The sequence below is a fragment of the Carcharodon carcharias genome, chromosome 10 (genome assembly GCF_017639515.1).
Source record: "Carcharodon carcharias isolate sCarCar2 chromosome 10, sCarCar2.pri, whole genome shotgun sequence".
In the NCBI taxonomy this organism is placed as follows: Eukaryota; Metazoa; Chordata; class Chondrichthyes; order Lamniformes; family Lamnidae; genus Carcharodon; species Carcharodon carcharias.
The window spans coordinates 117322015-117342420 of NC_054476.1; the positions used below are offsets into that span (position 1 = coordinate 117322015).

The 20406-nt window shown below is 46.9% G+C and overlaps 1 protein-coding gene across 1 annotated transcript in view; it reads right to left on the bottom strand.

The window, feature by feature from the left end:
• LOC121282962 (GAS2-like protein 2A) overlaps positions 1-20406 on the bottom strand; it is a 104891-nt gene that overhangs the window by 84039 nt on the left and 446 nt on the right. The gene's annotated exons all lie outside the window — the stretch shown is intronic.

Here is a 20406-nt window from a genome sequence, read left to right on the forward strand (position 1 = left end):
AGTGGGAAATAATCATCCTGGCAATGATTTTCCCCGAGTTGGCCAATTAGTGGCCGGGTTGGGGGGCGGGGGACATGCTCGCCATCCAATAAAGAATGATGGGTGGCCTCCCAAAATTGGAGGGCCAATTGGAGGCCCCCAGCTCGAAAGGAGCTGCAACCTGCGTTTCAGGTAGGAGAGAGAGGGCTCCTCCATTTTGAGTTGTCCTCTCTGCAACTTTTAAAAGTTTAAAATTAAAAATGGCCTCCTCAGAGTGGAGTCAGCGATGGTAGTGAGTCCAGATCGCTGAAAATAAGCGCGTTTTCTCAGATGAGACTGAGAGTGAGTGCGAAACCTGAACTGGTGACTCCTAATCTGATGCAGTAATATAGTTTTTGTAAAGGGCTGTGACCTTCTGGAGAGGCAACTAACCACTAATTGGTTTATAAACCATTGTCAATCCAAATGGGTTTGAAAAAATAGCAACTCGTGAGTTTTATATTGATTTTTTCAGAGTTTTTGTCATGATTTATGAAAGGGTGGGCTTGGCATTATTGACATGCCCATTTGCACAATTGCTTCTCACAATCCAATCCCTCCATCTCCTCAATCATTCTGATGCCTTTAAAATTGTTGCTCATGCCAATAGCTTTGGTAAAGACTCCATTTAATGTAAAGCTGAGCTACTCAGACATAAGTTCAGTTCTCTGGTCAAGTTAGCTTAGGTTGGGCTACTAGGGGTACTAAGCATCAGGGATACTACAATTGGCTTTGGTGCCCCTAAGCCAGTGAGGCCAGGATACAGGGGGATAAATATCCAGTGATCCCTACAGGGATCTGTACGTATTTGGATGGAGATGAGGACAGAAATTGCCGATGCTGTCATGCACCCTGTTGTAGAATAGGCCATTGGCATTCACCAACCAGGCATTCTTCCTGACTTGGAAATATATCGCCATTCCTTCACTGTCACTGGATCAAAATCCTAACCCCTAACCCTAACCCTAACCCTAACCCTAACCCAGCCAGCGAAGCCCACATCCCATGAATGAATAAAAAAAAATTAGAGTGAATCTGACACCAGTGCAACCAAATTTTCTCATTAGAAGGGAGAAAATCGTCATGTGGTCAACTTGTGAAGCCTGGAACATATTGCCTCCATCACACACAAACTGGAACCCACTACAATCACTACAATCTGTAAATGAGCCACAACCAAAGTGCAGTAGGAGCCATTTCTATCACCATTTGCCTCTCACTTTCCCATTTTACAATATATGATATAAAACCCGTCCAGAACATTAATCATTGAGTTGAGGGAATGGTGGATGTACAGACTAAACTGAAACACAAAGGGGGTGAAATTGGACTTGGGCAGGGACTCAAAACAGGCAATATCTCATTGATTGCCTGTTACGCACCCCTGACCAATACCCAAATCCATTGACTTCACTAGAACTGAATATTGTGGTATAACGGGTAAGATATGCAATTCCACCTGTTTTACATCCTTGTTTGAGTCCATTTTCTCACCAATTTCTAACCAATATCTGAACCAATATTGATTCAATCTGATCAGTCTGTCTTATTGCTTGAGCAGAACATATGTCAAGCACCAGCATAGCAACAATATGTGATTAACACCAATGGTCAGGGTGTTCTCTAATAAATAAAACTAAAGCAAAACATTGCACGAGCTGAAAATCTCAAATGAAAAGCCAAAATGCTGGAAACATACAATAGATCAGGCAGCATTTGTGGAGCGAGAATAAGGGTTAACATTTCAGGTCAATGATCTTTCAATCAAAACTGGAAGATGTTAGAGGTGAACGACATACAGTTCTGCTGTAAGATCAATGGCCTGAAACGTTAACTCTGTTTCTCCTTCCACAGATGCTGCCAGACCTGCTGAGTATTTCCAACACTTTGGCTTTTTACTTTGTTTACTAAAAGAAAGAAAGAATTCCATTTCTGCAGCACTTTTCATGACTATTGGACATCTCAAAGTGCTTTACAACCAATGAAGTACTTTGCGAAGTGTAGTCATTGTTGCATTGTAGGTAATACGGCAGCCAATTTGTGCTCAGCAAACTCCCACAAACAGCAATACGATAATGACGCAACTGAACCCCTGTAATGAGGAGGCACGTGTGCTACCAACTGAGCCACGGTTGACAGTGATAAAGTTATGGTGGTGACATTGCAGTTTTGAGTCCAGGGATAGGCAAGACCAGTTCCATTGAGGCACAGCGTGACCATGGTCTTTATGCACATTGAGTTAAGGAGAATGTCCCCTTGTTGTAAGTCTTAGGTGCAGACCTGCCACTCCATGTGTGATGATTTGTAACTGACACCATAATCCAGGTGGCCAGGGAGACCCTGACCAAACTAGTTGTGTGGGAAATGATATAAATATAACAGAGGTTAATGCTCCCCACTACTCTGCTTGATGAATGGAACCAGACCCCTGTTGACCAGTTTAATCAATTATAACTTCCTATACACAGTGTGTAGTTTCAGTAATAGCTTCACACACAGGCCTGAATTCATCAGGTACAATGGCACCAGGAATTTCTTCTTCCTCATAAGCTAGGAACTTGCTGCACATAGATAGCAACTTATCAAGATAGAGGCAAACTATCCTTAATAAAATCTTGAGAGGCCTCCATGGCACAATAATTGACTGGAGATCCTAATATAGATGTCAATTCTAATCACTCTGGGGACAGAGAGTGACAGATGGGCTGAATCATCTGGACTTATAAACATTTTTGGCGTGGGACCATTTTGGAATCTGACCCTGCTTGGGTCAACGGCGTGCCCCGCAGCACAAACTGTTTGGCCACGTTGTGAATGTACCTTCCTTGGCCATCAAGTCCTGAGGTGGGGCTTGAACCCAGAGTTTCTGGCTCAGAGGCAGCGACCCACTGTGCCGTAAGACCTCCCCTGCACCCCAGTAACGATTGTCATTTTTGAGAGTCAATTATTGCTTCACACGTCTACTCCCCTGGCTCTCTCACTGCTCTTGAAGAAGTAATCTATTCATAAAGATCCGTTTGTTTTACGGTCTTTTAACCTGTTCCAGGCTTCCAGCTGATTTATGCTGAAGTTAGTTCTACTCAGTATCCCTACAGTACGGTGGGAGAGCATAGTATTCATTATTTACTCCTTGCATCCACTAGGAAAGGTATGATTTACTATATTACCTCAGCCTCATCCTCATTTTCTACTTTGTTCGCATTTCTTCACCTACTCTCTCACTGCCATATGGTGCTACAAAAATATTAACTTACTGTAATGTTTCATATTTCCACTTAGTTTCAAAAGGTCGTTCTTTGACACTCTGTTCATCATTTATGGTATCATGTTTCTGAATATTCTGTATTCATCACAGTGAACCCCTTCATCTTTCTTGCTACAGGACTTATATTTGCTATTCTGCCTTCATTTGGGTTCTGATTACTTTGATTGTTCACATGGCGCTGCCCTGAGCTTTGTGGGGAGGCGATGCCATTCCAGTATTGTCACTGAACTAGTGATCCAGAGACCCAGTGTAATGCTCTGGGGATCTGGGTTCGAATCCCACAGATGGTGGAATTTTCAATAAAAATCTGGAATTAAAAGTCCAATGATGACCATGAAACCATTGTTGTAAAAACCCATCTGGTTCACTAATTCTCTTTAGGGAAGGAAATCTGTCAACATTACCTGGTCTGGCCCAAATGTGACTCCAAAATCACAGCAATGTGGTTGACTCTTAAATGTCCTAGCAACCACTCAGTTGTATCAAGTTGCTACAAAGTCACAAAGAAGGAATGCAACTGGACGGGCCACCCAGCATTGATATAGCCAATGGAAATGACAAAAGCAAGCTCAGCTCTGTCAAACCTGCAAAGTCCTCCTTACTAACATCTGGGGGTTGGTGCCAAATTTGGGAGAGCTGTCTCACACACTAGTCAAGCAACAGCCTGACATAGTCATCCTCATGGAATCAAGTCTTACAGATAATGTCCCAGACACCACCATCACCATCCCTGGGTATGTCCTATCCCGCTGGCAGGCCAGACCCAGCAGAGGTGGCTGCAGAGTGGTATACAGTCAGGAGGGAGTTGCCCTGGGAGTCCTCAACATTGACTCCGGACCCTATGAAATCTCATGGCATCAGGTCAAACATACGCAAGAAAACCTCCTGCTGATTACCACATGCAGCCCTCCCTCAGCTGATGGATCAAAGCTCCTCCATGTTGAACATCATTTGAAGGAAGCATTAAGGGTGGCAAGGGTGCAGAATGTACTCTGGGTGGGGGGCTTCAATGTCCATCACCAAGAATGGCTCAGTAGCACCACTACTGACCAAGCTGGCTGAGTCCTAAATGACATAGCTACTAGACTGGGTCTGCAGTGGTGAGGATAACCAGCAAGAGGGAAAAGCATACTTGACTTCATCCTCACTAACCTGCCTGCTGCAGATGCATCTGTCCATGACAGTTTCAGTAGGAATGACCATCACACAGTTGTTGTGGAGACAAAGTCCCGCCTTCACCTTAAGAATACCCTGCATCATGTTGTGTGGCACTAACTCCGTGCTAAATGGGATATATTTAGAACATATCTAGCAATCAAGACTGGGCATCCATGGGGTGCTGTGGGCTATCAGCAGCGGCACAATTGTATTTGAACACAATCTGTAACCTCATGACCAGCATGTCCCCAAATCTACTATTACCTTGGGGATCAACCCTGGTTCAATGGAGAGTGCAGGATAGCATGCCAGGAGCAGCTCCAAGCACACCTAAAAATGGAGTGTCAACTTGGTGAAGCTATAACGGAACTACTAGCATGCCAAACAACATAAGCAGCAAGTGATAGACAGAGCTAAGTGATCCCACAACTAACGGATCAGATCTAAGCTCTGCAGTCCTGCCACATCCACTCGTGAATAGTGGTGGACAATTAAACAACTCACTGGAGGAGGAGGCTCCACAAATATCCCCGTCCTCAATGATGGAGGAGCTCAGCACATCAGTGCAAAAGATAAGGCTGAAGCATTTGCTACAATCTTCAGCTAGAAGTGCCAAATGGATGATCCACCTCTGCCTCCTCCGGATGTCCCCAGTATCATAGATGCAAGTCTTCAGTCAATTCAATTTAGTCAACGTGATATCAAGAAATGGCTGAAGTCACTGGATACTGCAAAGGCTATGGGCCCTGACAATATTTCGACAATAGTACTAAATCCTTGTGCTCCAGAACTTGTCACTTCCATAGCCTAGCTGTTCCAGTACAGCTACAACACTAGCATCTACCCGGCTATGTGGAAAATTGCCCAGCTATGTCCTGTACACAAAAAGCAGGACAAATCCAACCCGGCCAATTACCACCCCATCAGTCTACTCTCAATCATCAATAAAGCAATGCAAGGGATCATCAACAGTACTATCAAGCGGCACTTGCTCAGCAATAACATGCCCACTGACACCCTGTTTAGGTTCCACTAGGGCCACTCAGCTTCTGACCTCATTATAGCCTTGGTTCAAACATGGACAAAAGAACTGAAATCCTGAGGTGAGGTGAGAGTGACTACCCTTGACATCAAGGCCACATTTGTCCGAGTGTGGAATCAAGGAGCCCCAGCAAAACTGGAGTCAATGGGAATCGGGGGAAAACTCTCCACTGGTTGGAGTCATACCTAACAAAGAAAGATGGTTCTGGTTGTTGGAAGTCGGTCATCTCAGCTCCAGGACATCACTATAGGAGTTCCTCAGGGTAGTGTCCTAGGCCCAACCATCTTTAGCTGCTTCATCAATGACCTTCCTTCTATCATAAGGTCAGAAGTGGGGATGTCCGTTGGTGATTGCACAATGTTCATCACCATTCGCGACTCCTCAGATACTGAAGCAGTCCATGTCCAAATACAGCAAGACCTGGACAATGTCTAGACTTGGGCTGATAAATGGCAAGTAACATTCATGCCATACATGTGTCAGGCAATGGCCATCTCCAACAAGAGAGAATATAACCATCGCCCCTTGATGTTCAATGGCATTACCATCACTGAATCCCCCACTATCAATATCCTGGTGGTTACCATTGACCAGAAACTAAATTGAAAATAAATACTGTGACTACAAGAGAAAGTCAGAGGCTTGGAATCCTGTGACGAGTAACTCACCTCCTGACTCCCCAAAGCCTGTTCACCATCTACAATGGCACAAGTCAGGAATGTGATGGAATACTCCCCACTTGCCTGGATGAGTGCTGCTTCCACAACACCCAAGAAGCTTGACACTATCCAGGACAAAGCAGCCTGCTTGATTGGTACCACATCCACAAACATTCACTCCCTCCACCACTGATGCGCAGTGGCAGCAGTGTGTACCATCTACAATCTGCACTGCTGGAATTCACCAAGGCTCCTTCGACAGCACCTTCTAAACCCAAAACCACAATCATCTAGAAGGACAAGGGCAGCAGATAGATGGGAACACCACCATCTGGAAGTTCCCCTCCAAGTCACTCACCATCCTGATTTGGAAATATATTGCCACTCCTTAACTGTCACTGGGTCAAAATCCTGGAACATCCTCCCTAACAGCCCCTATACCAGTTTAAGAAGGCAGCTCACTATCGCCTTCTCAAGGGCAACTAGGGATGCGCAATAAATGCTGGCCCAGCCAGCAAAGCCCACATCCGTGAATGAATAAAATATTTTAAAATTGATCCTTTGGTGACCTGAATGCTTGTTAGCTGCAGGAGCAACAATGACACCCGTTGTGATTCCTGGCCTGTGTGACATTCATAGCATTTCACTGAAGCGCCAAAAGAGGCACTAATTGAAGTTTTCAATACTTTAATTGGCGACCTGCTGCAGCCAGTTACGTAGCCGCAGCTGGTAAGAGCTGTCCCCTGGGGAATGCTCAGGAAGGTGGGAACATGATGGGTATGTAGACAAAAGCTGTTCCCATTGGCGGAAGGATCAATAACAAGAGGGCAGAGATTTGAGGTAATTGGTTAAAGAGTTGGCAACATTGAGGAAAACCTTTTTACGCAGCAAGAGGTTGGCATTTGGAACTCTCTGCCAGAGAAAGTGTGGCGGAGGCAGGTTCAATCAAAGCATTTAAGAAGGAATTGGATTATTATCTCTAAACGAAGAATGTTCAGGGTTACGGGGATAAAGTGGAGGAGTGGCAGAGTGGCACTCGGTGAATTGCTCCTTTAGAGAGCTGCTTCAGACATGATGGGCCGAATGGCCTCCCTCTGTGTTGTAACAATTCTGTGATCCTGTGAGCCGGCCTGATGCACTTCCTCCACAGTACTCCAGTATTCCCAAAGTCACTTCCATGGGGCTAGGAAAATTCCAGGCATAATGTACAAGTACATTCTGAGCAGGCCACTCAACCCAACAAAGCATTCAAGGCCAGTACTTATCTGTAGATCATCTCTGTTCACTTACCAATGTTCCACAGTCCTTGATACCCAACAAAATCCTGACAATCTCAACCTTGAATGCTCCTATTGTCCCAAGAATTTACAGTCTCTGGGGTGGGGGGGGGGGGTGGGGGGGGGAATGTAGTCAGAATACTGCTTGTGTGAAAAATTACTTCCTGATTTCCCTCCTGAATGACCTGGCTCTCATTTTAAGATTCTGCTCCCTTGTTAATGATCCCCCGAACAAAAGAAATAATTTCTCTGCATCTACCCTATTAAATCTTCTTAACATTTTAAGCATCTCAATTAGTTCACCCCTCAACCTTTTAGCTTCAAGGAAATACCAAGCATTTTTGTGCAAATCGTCCTCATAATATAACTCTCTAAGGCCCTTATTATTCTGGTGAATCTGCAATGTACCCTCTGCAAAGCAACTTTGGGCAGAGTTGTCCCAGATTTGCACTAAGTGCGGTGGCAAGCGGGTAAAACGATGTTTTACCCATCGGCCGCAATGGCAGCTTTTCACACGGTATCATCTTAGTCCTGCTGCATTAATTACACATTCCCAGGAAACACACTGTTTCCATGCCGGGTGGGCTGTCATTCACCCACCACGCCATCACCTTGCCACTTCAGCATGCCGGGTGCCATATTTAAAGTGCAGCCATGCGTACACCTCTCAGTGCTTCCAGCCCAGGACAGAGAAGACATGGCCCCGAAGGCATGAAGACTGCAGCCCCATTCCATCAGCGTAAGTCATTCTTCTCATCACTCTCAACTCACACACTCACAAACCCATCACACATCCACAGGGATCTCAATCACTGCCAGTTCAAGGGACATCACCATTCACTCCCTCACGCTCACCATCATTGTCCTCATCCCATCCATGGGACCACTCACCACCCACACATGCCAGGCACACTTATCACCTGGCCTGGCAAGTGTCCTGCTTACACTTTCTCCATCTCTATTCATGTAGGACAAGCTGGCACACAGCAAGAGGGAGAGGTCACAGACTAGTGGTGGAATGCTTGAAATCAAGGTCCTCGCGGACTTTGAAAACAGAGCCATCCAGCTGGCTGGCGAGGATCTGGACCATTTCTGTGCTGATGGTGAGGTTGGCACTGCTCTACCAAGTGAGGATCCAGCAGTGCAACATCCATCAGACAACCATGCTGTGAGTGACGTGTCCTGTTTCACAGGCCACTGCCATGCACTAATTATCTCCCCTTGCTTTCGCAGGCACATCTGGGAAACAGCCAACGGAGTCCATGACCAGGGCCTCCAATCAAGCCCCGAAGAAACCTCTGAAGAGGAATCTGGAGGTACCCTCCCTGAAGATCCATCACAGCGCTCAGCCACACCCTCCACCAGTGCAGAGACACACAGTCAGTGGACTTCGCTTTAGAGTAGGCTTGGGATCACAATCTGGTGAGCACATCGCACTGTCTGATCCACAGCAGGTGGCGGCAGGAACTTCCCAGGTCCCCGGCAGTCGGCGGACTGCTGGAGGCCAGAAACATGCTGAGTCTGAGTCAGATGATGAGCCTCTGGACTCGGTCACATCACAGCTGCGGGAGCTGCAAAGGCAAGCTTGGGAACATCAAGAAGGGATGTCCGCTGCACTCCTCAGATTGCAAGGCATGATGGAGGAGTCTGTCCATCTTCAGGCTGAGGTGATAGTGCTGGCATTGCAACGCACCGAGGTCAACACTAGTAGGATTTTGGTCGCCATGGAAACCATGGTCCAGGACGTGGCTTCTGCACTGCTGAGCGGGGTCAGCTCCATCGCTGATGCCATAGTTGGCCCCCAAAATGTGTACATGAGAGGGGTGCCAGGCAGCTCGATCTCACTTCAACCACCCCTTTTCCTCAAGGAGTCAGCCAGAGGCCCTTGGGCACCCATTGGGAGGAGGATCAGCAAGACTCCGGGAGTGTCCAGCCCATCCGAACCCCCTCTTCCTGTGACCTCAGCAGCTCCAGCTCTATGGGCCGAGGAGGGTGCCACTGCCACAGAGCAGGATCCCGAAAGCAGGCCAGGCCCTCCAGGTCTTGGCCCTACAGAGGACGCACACCAAGGTCATCACAGACAGGGCGTAGCGGTCAGCAGGCTGCCTCCACCTCTGCTGTGGATGTCCGGGGAGCAACAAGATGTAGCGGCAGGTTAGGAAAGTTCAGAAGATGTAATTGCACATCTTGTACATAATGTTCAATATTTTCAATAAACTCCCAAGAATGTCTCCCTGCCTATGGCTCCTTGTCCTGATGAGCAGTGTTCATGTCACTCAGGTGTGAAACCTTTCTACACAAGATAAAGGCAGGTGTCTCAATCCAGGGCCTCTTCCCAGTGCTCTGTGCAGCCTTCAGACCAAAGTAATGGTCCGGTCTCACACTCCCTGGACACATTACTGATGCCTGCACCTTAACGGTGCTTGTCATTTTTGCCAAAATGTAGTAGGCTGGTGTCATTGAGTTCTCTCATTCTCTCTGTGTGCTCTCAGCACCTTTAAGGTGGGGCTGGTCCCCATCTCTTCAACATCTGTGACCGGCGATGCTGTGTTCCTGAAGGGGTCAGGCTGACAAAGGATCAGGTGCTTTTAAAGTTTCATGGCTGCATCCATGATATGACCCTGATCACGGAGCGCAAGCGAGCTGCCCGTGGCCAGGCAGGAGTCAAGACACTCTCAGAGGCTTTGTGAAGATCTAAGGAGTGTCCTCACTGCATGTCGTCATCATCCTCCTGCAATCAAGTGACTATTAGGGCCTCCATTGCATCTCCATGACAGGAGCATTCTCACAGGGGGTATTGGCACTGCCATCAGCCAGACTGGAGTCAAACATTCACAGATGCAATGTGAGAATCTATTGTGTCTCCTCACTGCATGTTGTCATCATCCTCCACAAATCTAGCAGCTCTCAGGGCCTCCCAAGCGTGCCTGCCTCAGCTGGCCACTGCAAGGGCCTCATCCCCATCATTGTCGCCTTTGAGGACCTCCTCACCCTCATCCCCATCGGCATCCTCCTCATCCAAGGAGGCCTCCAGCTCCTCCATCTCTTCCTCATCCAGCTCCTCTCCCCGTTGCAGTGCTAGGTTGTAAAGGGCACAGGAGACGACGATGATGTGTGACACCCCTTGTGGACTGTATTGCAGGGCTCCACCAGACCGGTCCAGGCACCGGAACATCATCTTCAGCATCCTGATGGTTTGCTCCACTAAGTTGCGCGTTGCAGTATGAGCCCCATTAGACCTTCACTCTGCTGCAGTCTGAGGCTGTCGCATGGGTGTCATCAGCCACAGCCTCTGTGGGTAGCCCTTGTCCCTGAGGAGCCATCCCTGCAGCTTCTGTGGACCCTGGAAGACTTTAAGAATCTGTGACTGACTGAGGGTGTAGGAGTCGTGGACACTGAGCGCAGACCTGCAGGATATGTTTCTGGTGGTCACACACTAGCTGTACAAACAGCAAATGGAGTCCCTTGCAGTAGACATAGTTGACCGCTTGTTGCAACAGAGATCTGAGCGCCACATGAGTGCAGCCGATCAAACTCTGCACCTGTGGGAAACCCGAGATCTGGGAAAATCCAATCACTCTTGCATCCTGGCTGTCCTGGTCCCGGGCGAAATGCACAAGGTTGTGTGCCCTTGAGAAGATGGCATCCATGACCTCATGGATGCATTTGTGGGTGGAGGCCCACAGAGATCCCTTTGGAGCCCTGAAATGAACAACTGGCATAGAAATTGAGCACCGCTATCACTTTCACAGCCACTGGCACTGGATGCCCTCCATGTCCCCATGGTGCCAAATCCTGCAGTAGCTGGCAGATGTGACTGACCAGTTCCCTGGACATGCGCAGACTTCAGCGACACTGATTCTTGGTCATCTGCAGGATTGAAAGGCTGTGTCTATAGACCCTGGGTGTCACTAGGCGCCACCCAGCAACGGCTCACAATACTTCTTCGGTGGTCTGTGCAGGAGCTCCAGCCACCCTTTCACGGCCACTGGCACTGAATGCTGTCCATGTCCCCATGGCACCAAATCCTGAGTAGTTGGCAGATGTGACCGACTAGTTCCCTAGACAAGCGCGTCTTCACCGACATTACTTCTCAGTCAGGTCAGTCGGCAGGAATGAAAGGCAGCATCTGTAGATCCTGGGTCTACTTAGGGGCCAACCAACAGCGGCTCACTGTGGCTCTTCAGCAGCGTGTGTGGGACCCCCAGCCGACCCTTCTTCCTGGGGGGAGGGGATGCTCCTGCTTCTGCACAGCCAGATGCTTCCATCACTTTCTTCTCTGTCATCTCCGCTCTGTGTAAGCCATGAGGAATACAGCTAGGTCACAAGGCTCCATGCTCCTGATGTACTCCTCCTGCAGGATGAAAGAGAGAGATGCGTGGGTTAGCATGGGTATACTAAGACCCTCTCTTGGTCAAGTCTGAAGGCCCCTTAAGGCCTCCTGGACAGTGCTGGCCACCACTTGGATGGCCAGAGTTCAGTGTGTTACATGGCTGCTCGAAACCCGACCCACCTCCGCCCCGCTCCACCTGACCGACTGGCGGCAGCTTTACCCATTGGACTACATGCTGTGCTCTCAGCATTGCAAGGCTGTACTGTTAGCTTGAACCATGTAGGTGACTGGTCCAAACCGGGATTCCGACATTGCAAGGGGCTGTGAGCGCCTCCACCAGTGACTAGTCTATGGCCAGATTTAGCGAGGAGATTGTACAACTTGCCCAATCATTCAACTGTGCCACAGTCCCCTAAAACACTCATTAGTTTGAAGTCTGTGGCCAAGGGGTGAAAAGCTCTAGAGCACTTGGTGTCAATTTCATGCCGCTGCATTGTTTGAGTGGGCAGAGAATTTAGAGTCGACTCCAATCATATCAATGTGGCTGCGCCTGAACTGTCTCAGCTGCAGAGGAATGGTCACTTTATACAAGATTTCCCTCCTTCACCCCATGCCCCCAAACCCCACATGTGTTTGTGCGCTACCTTCAACTGCAGGGCAGCCCTTGCCCCATGCCCCCAATGTGCCTCTATCGCAGGGCAGCCCTTGCAAGCCCCCCGCAACGCACCTCAACCTTGAAGTCAAACAGGTGACCCTTGCAAGTACTGTGAAACGTTACTGTGCACTCACCTCTGAGTTCCCCTCAAACTGCAGCCTGCCAAGTGCACACCTTACATGTGCTGTTGTGAAACAAAGTCGGTGTGGTGGGCGGACGATCCAGCAGGTGGGGACGATTCTAGCAGTTGGGTTCATAATGTTATGCAGATGTCCTTTAGGGAAGGAAATCTGTTGTCCTTACCTGGTCTGGCCTAACTTAACTTTTAAATGCCCTCTGAAATGGCCCAGTAGGCCATTCAGTTGTAACAAACCATTACAAAGACACAAAAAGGAATGAACCTGGACGGACCATCTGGCATCAATCTAGGCACTGGAAACGACAATGGCAATCTCAGCCCTGTTGACCATGCAAAATCCTCCTTACTAACATCTGGGGGTAGTGCTAAAATTGGGAGAGCTGTCTCACAGAGTAGTCAAGCAACAGTATGACATAGTCATCTTTACGGAATCATGCCTAACAGATAATGTCCCAGACTCCACCATCACCATCACTGGGTATGTCCTGTCCCACCAGGGAGTTGCCCTGAGAGTTCTCAACATCAACTCTGAACCCCATGAAGTCTAACATCATCAGGTCAAACATGGGTAAGGAAACATCCTGCTGATTACCACATACTGCCCTCCCTCTACTGATGGATCAATGTTCCTCCATGTTGAACATCACTTGGAGGAAGCACTGAGGGTGGCAAGGGTGCAAAATGTTCTCTGGGTGAGGAACTTCAATGTCCATCACCAAGAGTGGCTCGGTAGCACTACTGCTGACCGAGCTGGCCGAGTCCTAAATGACATAGCTGCTAGACTGGGTCTGTGGCAGGTGGTGAGGGAACCAACAAGAGGGAAAAGCGTACTTGACCTCATCCTCACCAACCTGCCTGCCACAGAATCATCTGTCCATGACAGAATCTGTAGGAGTGACCACCACACACTGTGGAGACCAAGTACTGCCTTCACATTGAGGATGCCCTCCATCATGTTTTGTGGCACTACCACCATGCTAAATGGGATAGATGTTGAACAGATCTAGCAACTCAAGACTGGACACCCATGAGGCACTGTGGGCCATCAGCATCAGCAGAATTGTACTCGAACACAAACTGTAACCTCATGGCCCGGCATATTCCCCACTCTACTATTACCATCACGGGATCAACCATGGTTCAATGAAGAATGCAGGAGGGCAAGACAGGAGCAGCACCAGGCATACCTAAAAATGAGGTGTCAACCTGGCGAAGCTATAAAAGAACAGGATTACTTGCATGCCAAACAGTATAAACAGCAAATGATAGACAGAGCTAAGAGATCCCACAACCAACAGATCAGATCTAAGTTATGCAGTCCTGCCACATCCAGTCATGAATGGTGGTGGACAATTAAACAAGTCATTGAAGGAGGTGTCTCCACAAATATCCCCATCCTCGATGTTGGAGGAGCTCAGCAAGTGGTGCAAAAGATAAGGCTGAAGCATTTGCTACAATCTTCAGTCAGAAGTGCCGAGTGGATGATCCATCCCCAGCATCACAGATGCCAATCTTCAACCAATTCAATTCACTCCACATGATATCAAGAAATGGCTGAAGGCACTGGATACTGCAAAGGCTATGGGCCCTGACAACATTCCAGCAATAGTACTGAAGACTTGTGCTCCAGAACTTGCCACGCTCCTAGCCAAGTTGTTCCAGTACATCTACAACACTGGCATCTACCCGGCTATATGGAAAATTGCCCAGCTATGTCCTGTACACAAAAAGCAGGGCAAATCCAACCCGGCAAATTACCGCCCCATCAGTCTACTCTCAATCATCAGTAAAGTAATGGAAGGGGTCATCAGCAGTGCTATCAAGCGGCACTTGCTTAGCAATAGCCTGCTCACTGATGCCCAGTTTGGGTTCCGCCAGGGTCACTCAGCTCTTGATCTCATTACAGCCTTGGTTAAAACATGGACAAAAGGGCTGAACTCCCAAGATGAGGGAGAGTGACTGCCCTTCACATCAAAGCAGCATTTGACCAAGTGTGGCATCATGGAGCCCTAGCAAAACTGGAGTCAATGGGAATCAGGGGGAAAACTCTCCACTGGTTGGAGTCATACCTAGCACAAAGAAAGATGGTTCTGGTTGTTGGAAGTCAGTCATCTCAGTTCCAGGACATCACTGCAGGAGTTCCTCAGGGTAGTGTCCTAGGCCCAACCATCTTCAGCTGTTTCATCAATGACCTTCCTTCCATCATAAGGTCAGGACTGGGGATGTCCACTGATGATTGCACAATGTTCATCACCATTCGCAACTCCTCAGATACCGAAGCAGTCCACGTCCAAATGCAGCAAGACCTGGACAATATCAAGACTTGGGCTGACAAGTGGCAAGTAACATTCGTGCCACACAAGTGCCAGGCAATCGCTATCTCCAACAAGAGTGAATCCAACCATCACCCCTTGATGTTCAATGGCATTACCATCACTGAATCCCCCACTATCAACATCCTGGGGATTAATATTGACCAGAAACTGAACTGGACTAACCATATAAATACTATGGCTACAAGAGCAGGTCAGAGCCTAGGAATCGTGCAATCCTGACTCCCCAAAGCCTGTCCACCATCTACAAGGCACAAGTCAGGAGTGTGATGGAATACTCCCCACTTGCCTGGATGAGTGCAGCTCCCACAATCAAGGAGCTTGACACCGTCCAGGACAAAGCAGCCTGCTTGATTGGCACCACATCCACAAACATTCACTTCCTCCACCACTGATGCACAGTGGCAGCAGTGTGTACCATCTACAAGATGTACTGCAGAAATTTACCAAGGCTCCTTCGACAGCACCTTCTAAACCCACAACCACTACTATCTGGAAGGACAAGGGCAGCAGATAGATGGGAACACCACCCACTAGAAGTTCCCCTCCAAGTCACTCACCATCCTGACTTGGAAATCCTTCACTGTCAGTGGGTCAAAATCCTGGAACTCCCTTCCTAATAGCACTGTGGATGTACCTCCACCACATGGACTGCAGCAGTTCAAGAAGGCAGCTCACCACCACCTTCTCGAGGGCAACTAGGGAAGGGCAATAAATGCTGGCCCAGCCAGCGAAGCCCACATCCCGTGAATGAATAAAAAAGAACATATGTTGTTGTGAGATGGCAGTGGAATTGTATTTGTAAATAGAGGGGCAGCTTAGAAAAATCCCCTTTCATGAAGGCAGTGTCACTTTAAAAGTAGCAGACAGAATTATTATTTTTAAAGCAATAACAAAGACTTCTGCCCTTACAATTGCTTCACTGAATCACAGGATGGGTGGTTCCACCCCCATAGTGTACAGTGCTAAATGAGTGTTCTTTATAACAGCTTCTGCATTAGTTAGCCTTACCGTTCTATCAGTCTCGCAATAACAACAATTTGCATTCATGTAGCACCTTTAAAATAGTAAAACATCCCAATAAGCTTCATAGAAAGTCGTCAAACAAAATTTGATGTTGAGGAGACGTTAGGGCAAATGATCAAAAGCCGGGTCAAAGACATGAGTTTTAATGAGGGTCTTAAAGGAGGAGAGGTGGAGAGATTTAGAGAGGGAATTCCACATCTTGGGGTCTTAGGCAGCTGAAGGCATGGTCGCCAGTGATGGAGTGAGAGGTCAGAATAAGAGGAGTGCAGAGATTTTGGGAGCATATAGGACTGGAGGGGGTGACAGAGATAGGGAGGGGTGAGGCTAGGAGGAATTTCAAAAGAAAGGCATTGGAAGATAATGTGGCCAACTGTATTAAAGACTGTGGCCAGGGCAAGAAGGACAAGGAGGGATCATTTACCATGGTCACAGTCATTTAGGATGTCATTTCTGACTTTTTTTTTATTCGTTCATGGGATGTGGGCATCACTGGCTAGGCGAGCATTTATTTCCCATCCCTAATTGCCCTTGTTCAGAGAGGAATTTTAAGAGTCAACTACATTGCTGTGGGGCTTGGCCTAAATAGCCAAGTGGTTATGATACTGGGCTTGTAACCCCAAGATCAAGAGTTCAAATCTCACAATGGCAAACTATGAAACAATGTAACTTCATCTGAAACAGATGTAAACATGTTTGTACTCGAAAGAGTTACATTGCTGTGGATCTGGAGTCACATGTAGACCAGACCAGGTAAGAACAGCAGCTTTCCTTCCCTAAAGGGCATTAGTGAACCAGCTGGGTTCTTACAACAATGGTTTCATGATTATCATTAGACTTTTAATTCCAGGTTTTTACTGAATTCAAATTTTATTATCTGCCGTGGTGAGACTGAAACCCAGGTCCCCAGAGCATTACCCTGGGTCTCTAAAATACCAGTCTAGCAACAGTACCACAATGCCACGAGGTGGTGGCACGTTGATAAAGGTTGTTTCAGTACTGTGGCAGGGGTGGGAACTCAAATGGAGGATTTAAACATGGAATGAATCGGACATTTTCTAAAGTAAATCATTAAAGAGTAAATTGTCAGCAACTTCTGCTGAAGGCACATACACAGTTATATATATGGAAATCGGGACTACATTAACTACCATCGCACAAAATTTTAAATTCTTATCCTCGTGTACAGGTCCTTCCATGGCCTTGTCCTTTCCCCATCTCTATAACCTCCTCCATCTATAAAAATCGCCAAAACCCCTGTTCTTCCAAATCTGGCCTTTCATAGAGCCTTCAATTCATTTGTTGCACCATTGATGGCTGTGCCTTTAGCAGACTAGGCTAGAATCTACTTGGGATTTCCTCCTTAAACCTCTTAACCTCTCCTCCTTTATGAACCTTCTTAAAACCCACCTCTTTGACCAAGCTTTTAGTCACCCCTTAGCTTGACATAGATTTTAGTCTGATAACACTCCTGTGAGGCACCTTGGGACATTTTTCCACCTTAAAGGTGCTGTTTAAATGCATTTTGTTGTTTTATCATGCTGCTTTTCTGATGAGCAACACTTTCCTCCAGTTAAATCTTGGGAAGACTAAAGCTATTGTCTTCTTCCCCATGGGAATCTGTGCTCAATAATCACTGAATCCATCCATCTCCCTGGACATTGTCTGAGTTGAATCAGACAGTTTGCAACCTTAGCATCATTTTTGATCCTGAGCTGAATTTCTGATCCTATATCCTCGCCTTCATCAACTTTCACCTCCATGACATCATCTGATTCCACCCGGATCTCAGCTCATCTGCTGCTAAGTTCACATCCATGCCTTTGTTACCTCTAGACTTGACTATCCCAATGCTTTCTAGGCTTCCCAACTTGCATCCTCTGTAAACCAGAGTTAACTCATCCAAATATCTGCTGTTCACATCCCAACTCACACCAAGTCCTGTTAAGCCTGTGCTTACTGACCTACGCTGCCTCCCAGCAATAGCACAATTTTAAAATTCTCATCCTTGCATAGTCTCACTCTCTCTATCGCTGTAATCTCCACCAGCTCTACAACCCTCTGAGATACCTGCACTCCTTTGATTCTGGCCTACTGAGCATCTCCAATTTTCATCAATCCACCACAGGTGGCTCTGCCTTTAACTGCCTAGGCCCCAGGCTTTAGAACTCCCTTGAAAACTTCTCTCTCTCTCTCTTTAAGAGGAAAATTATTTCTTTGGCCAAGCTTTTGGTCATCTATCCTATACTTCTTTATGTTGCTTAGTGTCAAACCTTTTTTGATAATTCACTCCTTCAAAGTGCCAAGGGATATTTTACTGTTAAAGGCGCTATATAAATGCAAGTTGTTGAGGGCATAACCTCAATGACTAACATTAAATCTTATGTAACTAGGTCCCCATGGTTATCTGTGGACTTAACTGTTCCCCATGACTGTGCTATCTTTATAAGATGGTCCATCACTCTCCATCAATCCAATATCCTTGTGTACCCTGACAAGGTAACACCTAGAACAGAGGTGCCTCTGCTACATACTCCTCCCTGCCACAAAGGGACAATGTAGTTTATAAAGTATAGGTAAACAAAGCTTATACAGCACTGGCAAAAATCAACAAAAGGGAACTGATACAAAAAGAAACTAGCATTTAGTGTTTTATTTGCTCACATGGACTCTGACCTACCCCAGATCTCCATTGACGTTGCTAAGAATGTAACTGACCAAAATGTGGATTTTTCCCCTGGCTTGTGAGTCTAGAACCAGGGGACATAGTCTCAGAATTAGAGGCAGGCCAATTAGGACTGATATGAGGAGGAATTTCTTCACTCAGAGGGTGGTGAATCTTTGGAATTCCCTACACCAGAGGGTAGTGGAAGCTGTCATTGGAGATTTTCAAAGCAAAAATTGAATGGTTTCTGGATACTAATGACATCAAGGCATCTGGAGATAGTGCGGGAAAATGGCATTGAGGTAGAAGATCCTCCATGATCTAGTTGAATGGCGGAGCAGGCTCAATGGGCCGAATGACCTACTCCTGCTCCTATTTCTTATGTTCCTATGTGCAAAAGGACACATACCATTTTTTTATTTAATTTGTAACTGTCAATGTACACTTTGCAAGGTAAGTCTTGTAAGTCTTGTGGTGCAGTGAGTAGCATCTCTGCCTTGGGGCCAGAAGCTCTGGGTTTAAGTCCCACTCCAGGTCTTAATGTGAAAGGTATGTTTATAATATTGTCAAACAGATTAAGAATCAACATGTAAGTCCTTCCAATGTGTTGAAGAGCAGGAGAGATTCCTGGTCAGATGTGATGGAAAGAAACTGGAGCCTCTACCATCACTATCCATAGCTCCAAACCACAACATGCATGTAAAAGTGTATGTTACCACAGCGACTTGGACTCCTGGGGTGGGCAGAGGCAGATGGCTGGTGTAAATCAGATTTGTGTCAACAGCATGGGGTTTGATTTCCCCCCCATTCCAGCTAGGGTGGATCTGGGACCTGCCTCACTGCCCTATATTTGGTGCTTTGGGTGGGACCTGCCTTTGAGCAGAGAACTGAGGAAGATTTTATACTTAATGATGCACCTTCGCAATACTGCAATGTGCTCTCTGACCAGCTTGAAGCAGGCTGACCCTGAGAGAGTGTGGTGTGATTGGAAATGCCACCTTCCAGATGAGACAATAAAGTGAGACCCTGTCTGCCCTCTCAAGTGGATGGAAAATAATCCTTCAAACCTAGCTCTTTGGCCAAGCTTTTGGTCATCTGACCTAATATCTCTTTATGGGGCTTGGTGTCATATGCGGCAGTGAAGCCTCAGGGGGTGTTTTATTATATTACTGGTGCAATGAAAATATAAGTTATTGCTGTAAAAGATTTATAAACTCAGGAGGTTATTTCAAATATGAACAGGGGGCCGGGAGTGGGAGGGATGTGCTCTCCCTGCTGTCCTAGCCAAGATTTATCACATAGCCTACCTTTAAAAACAGGGTATCTGGTCATTTATCACATTACTGCTTCTGGGAGCTTGCTGTGCACAAATTGGATGCTGCATTTCTTACATTACAACTGACTACACGCCAAAAGTACTTTGTTAGCTCTGGAATAGTTTGGGGTGATCCGGGGTGAGAAAGGTGCTATATAAATGTAACTTTTTGGGTTTTTTTTCTTAACTATTAAAATTAAATGCAGATATTGCCATGAACAGTCAGGGGTTAGGCCACATCTGTGGAGAGAAAGTAGGATTAATGTTTCCAGTCGATGACATTTCATCAACACCTGAGGAGGTTTCAGATGAACATCATAATTGGAGGAAACCAGAGTCAGGGGAAAGAATCATATCTGTTGTGGTGGCCACCACAGTCAAATAGCCTACCCACACTCATTGCTGAGTAATGGTACTCAGGCAAAGCACCAGGTGGTTGTTGGCACCTTTGGCATGGGACTGTACCCTGGCAAGGTCATAGGGCAGGGGGAGAGAGAGAATTCGGAAGGGTTACTTTCACAGAA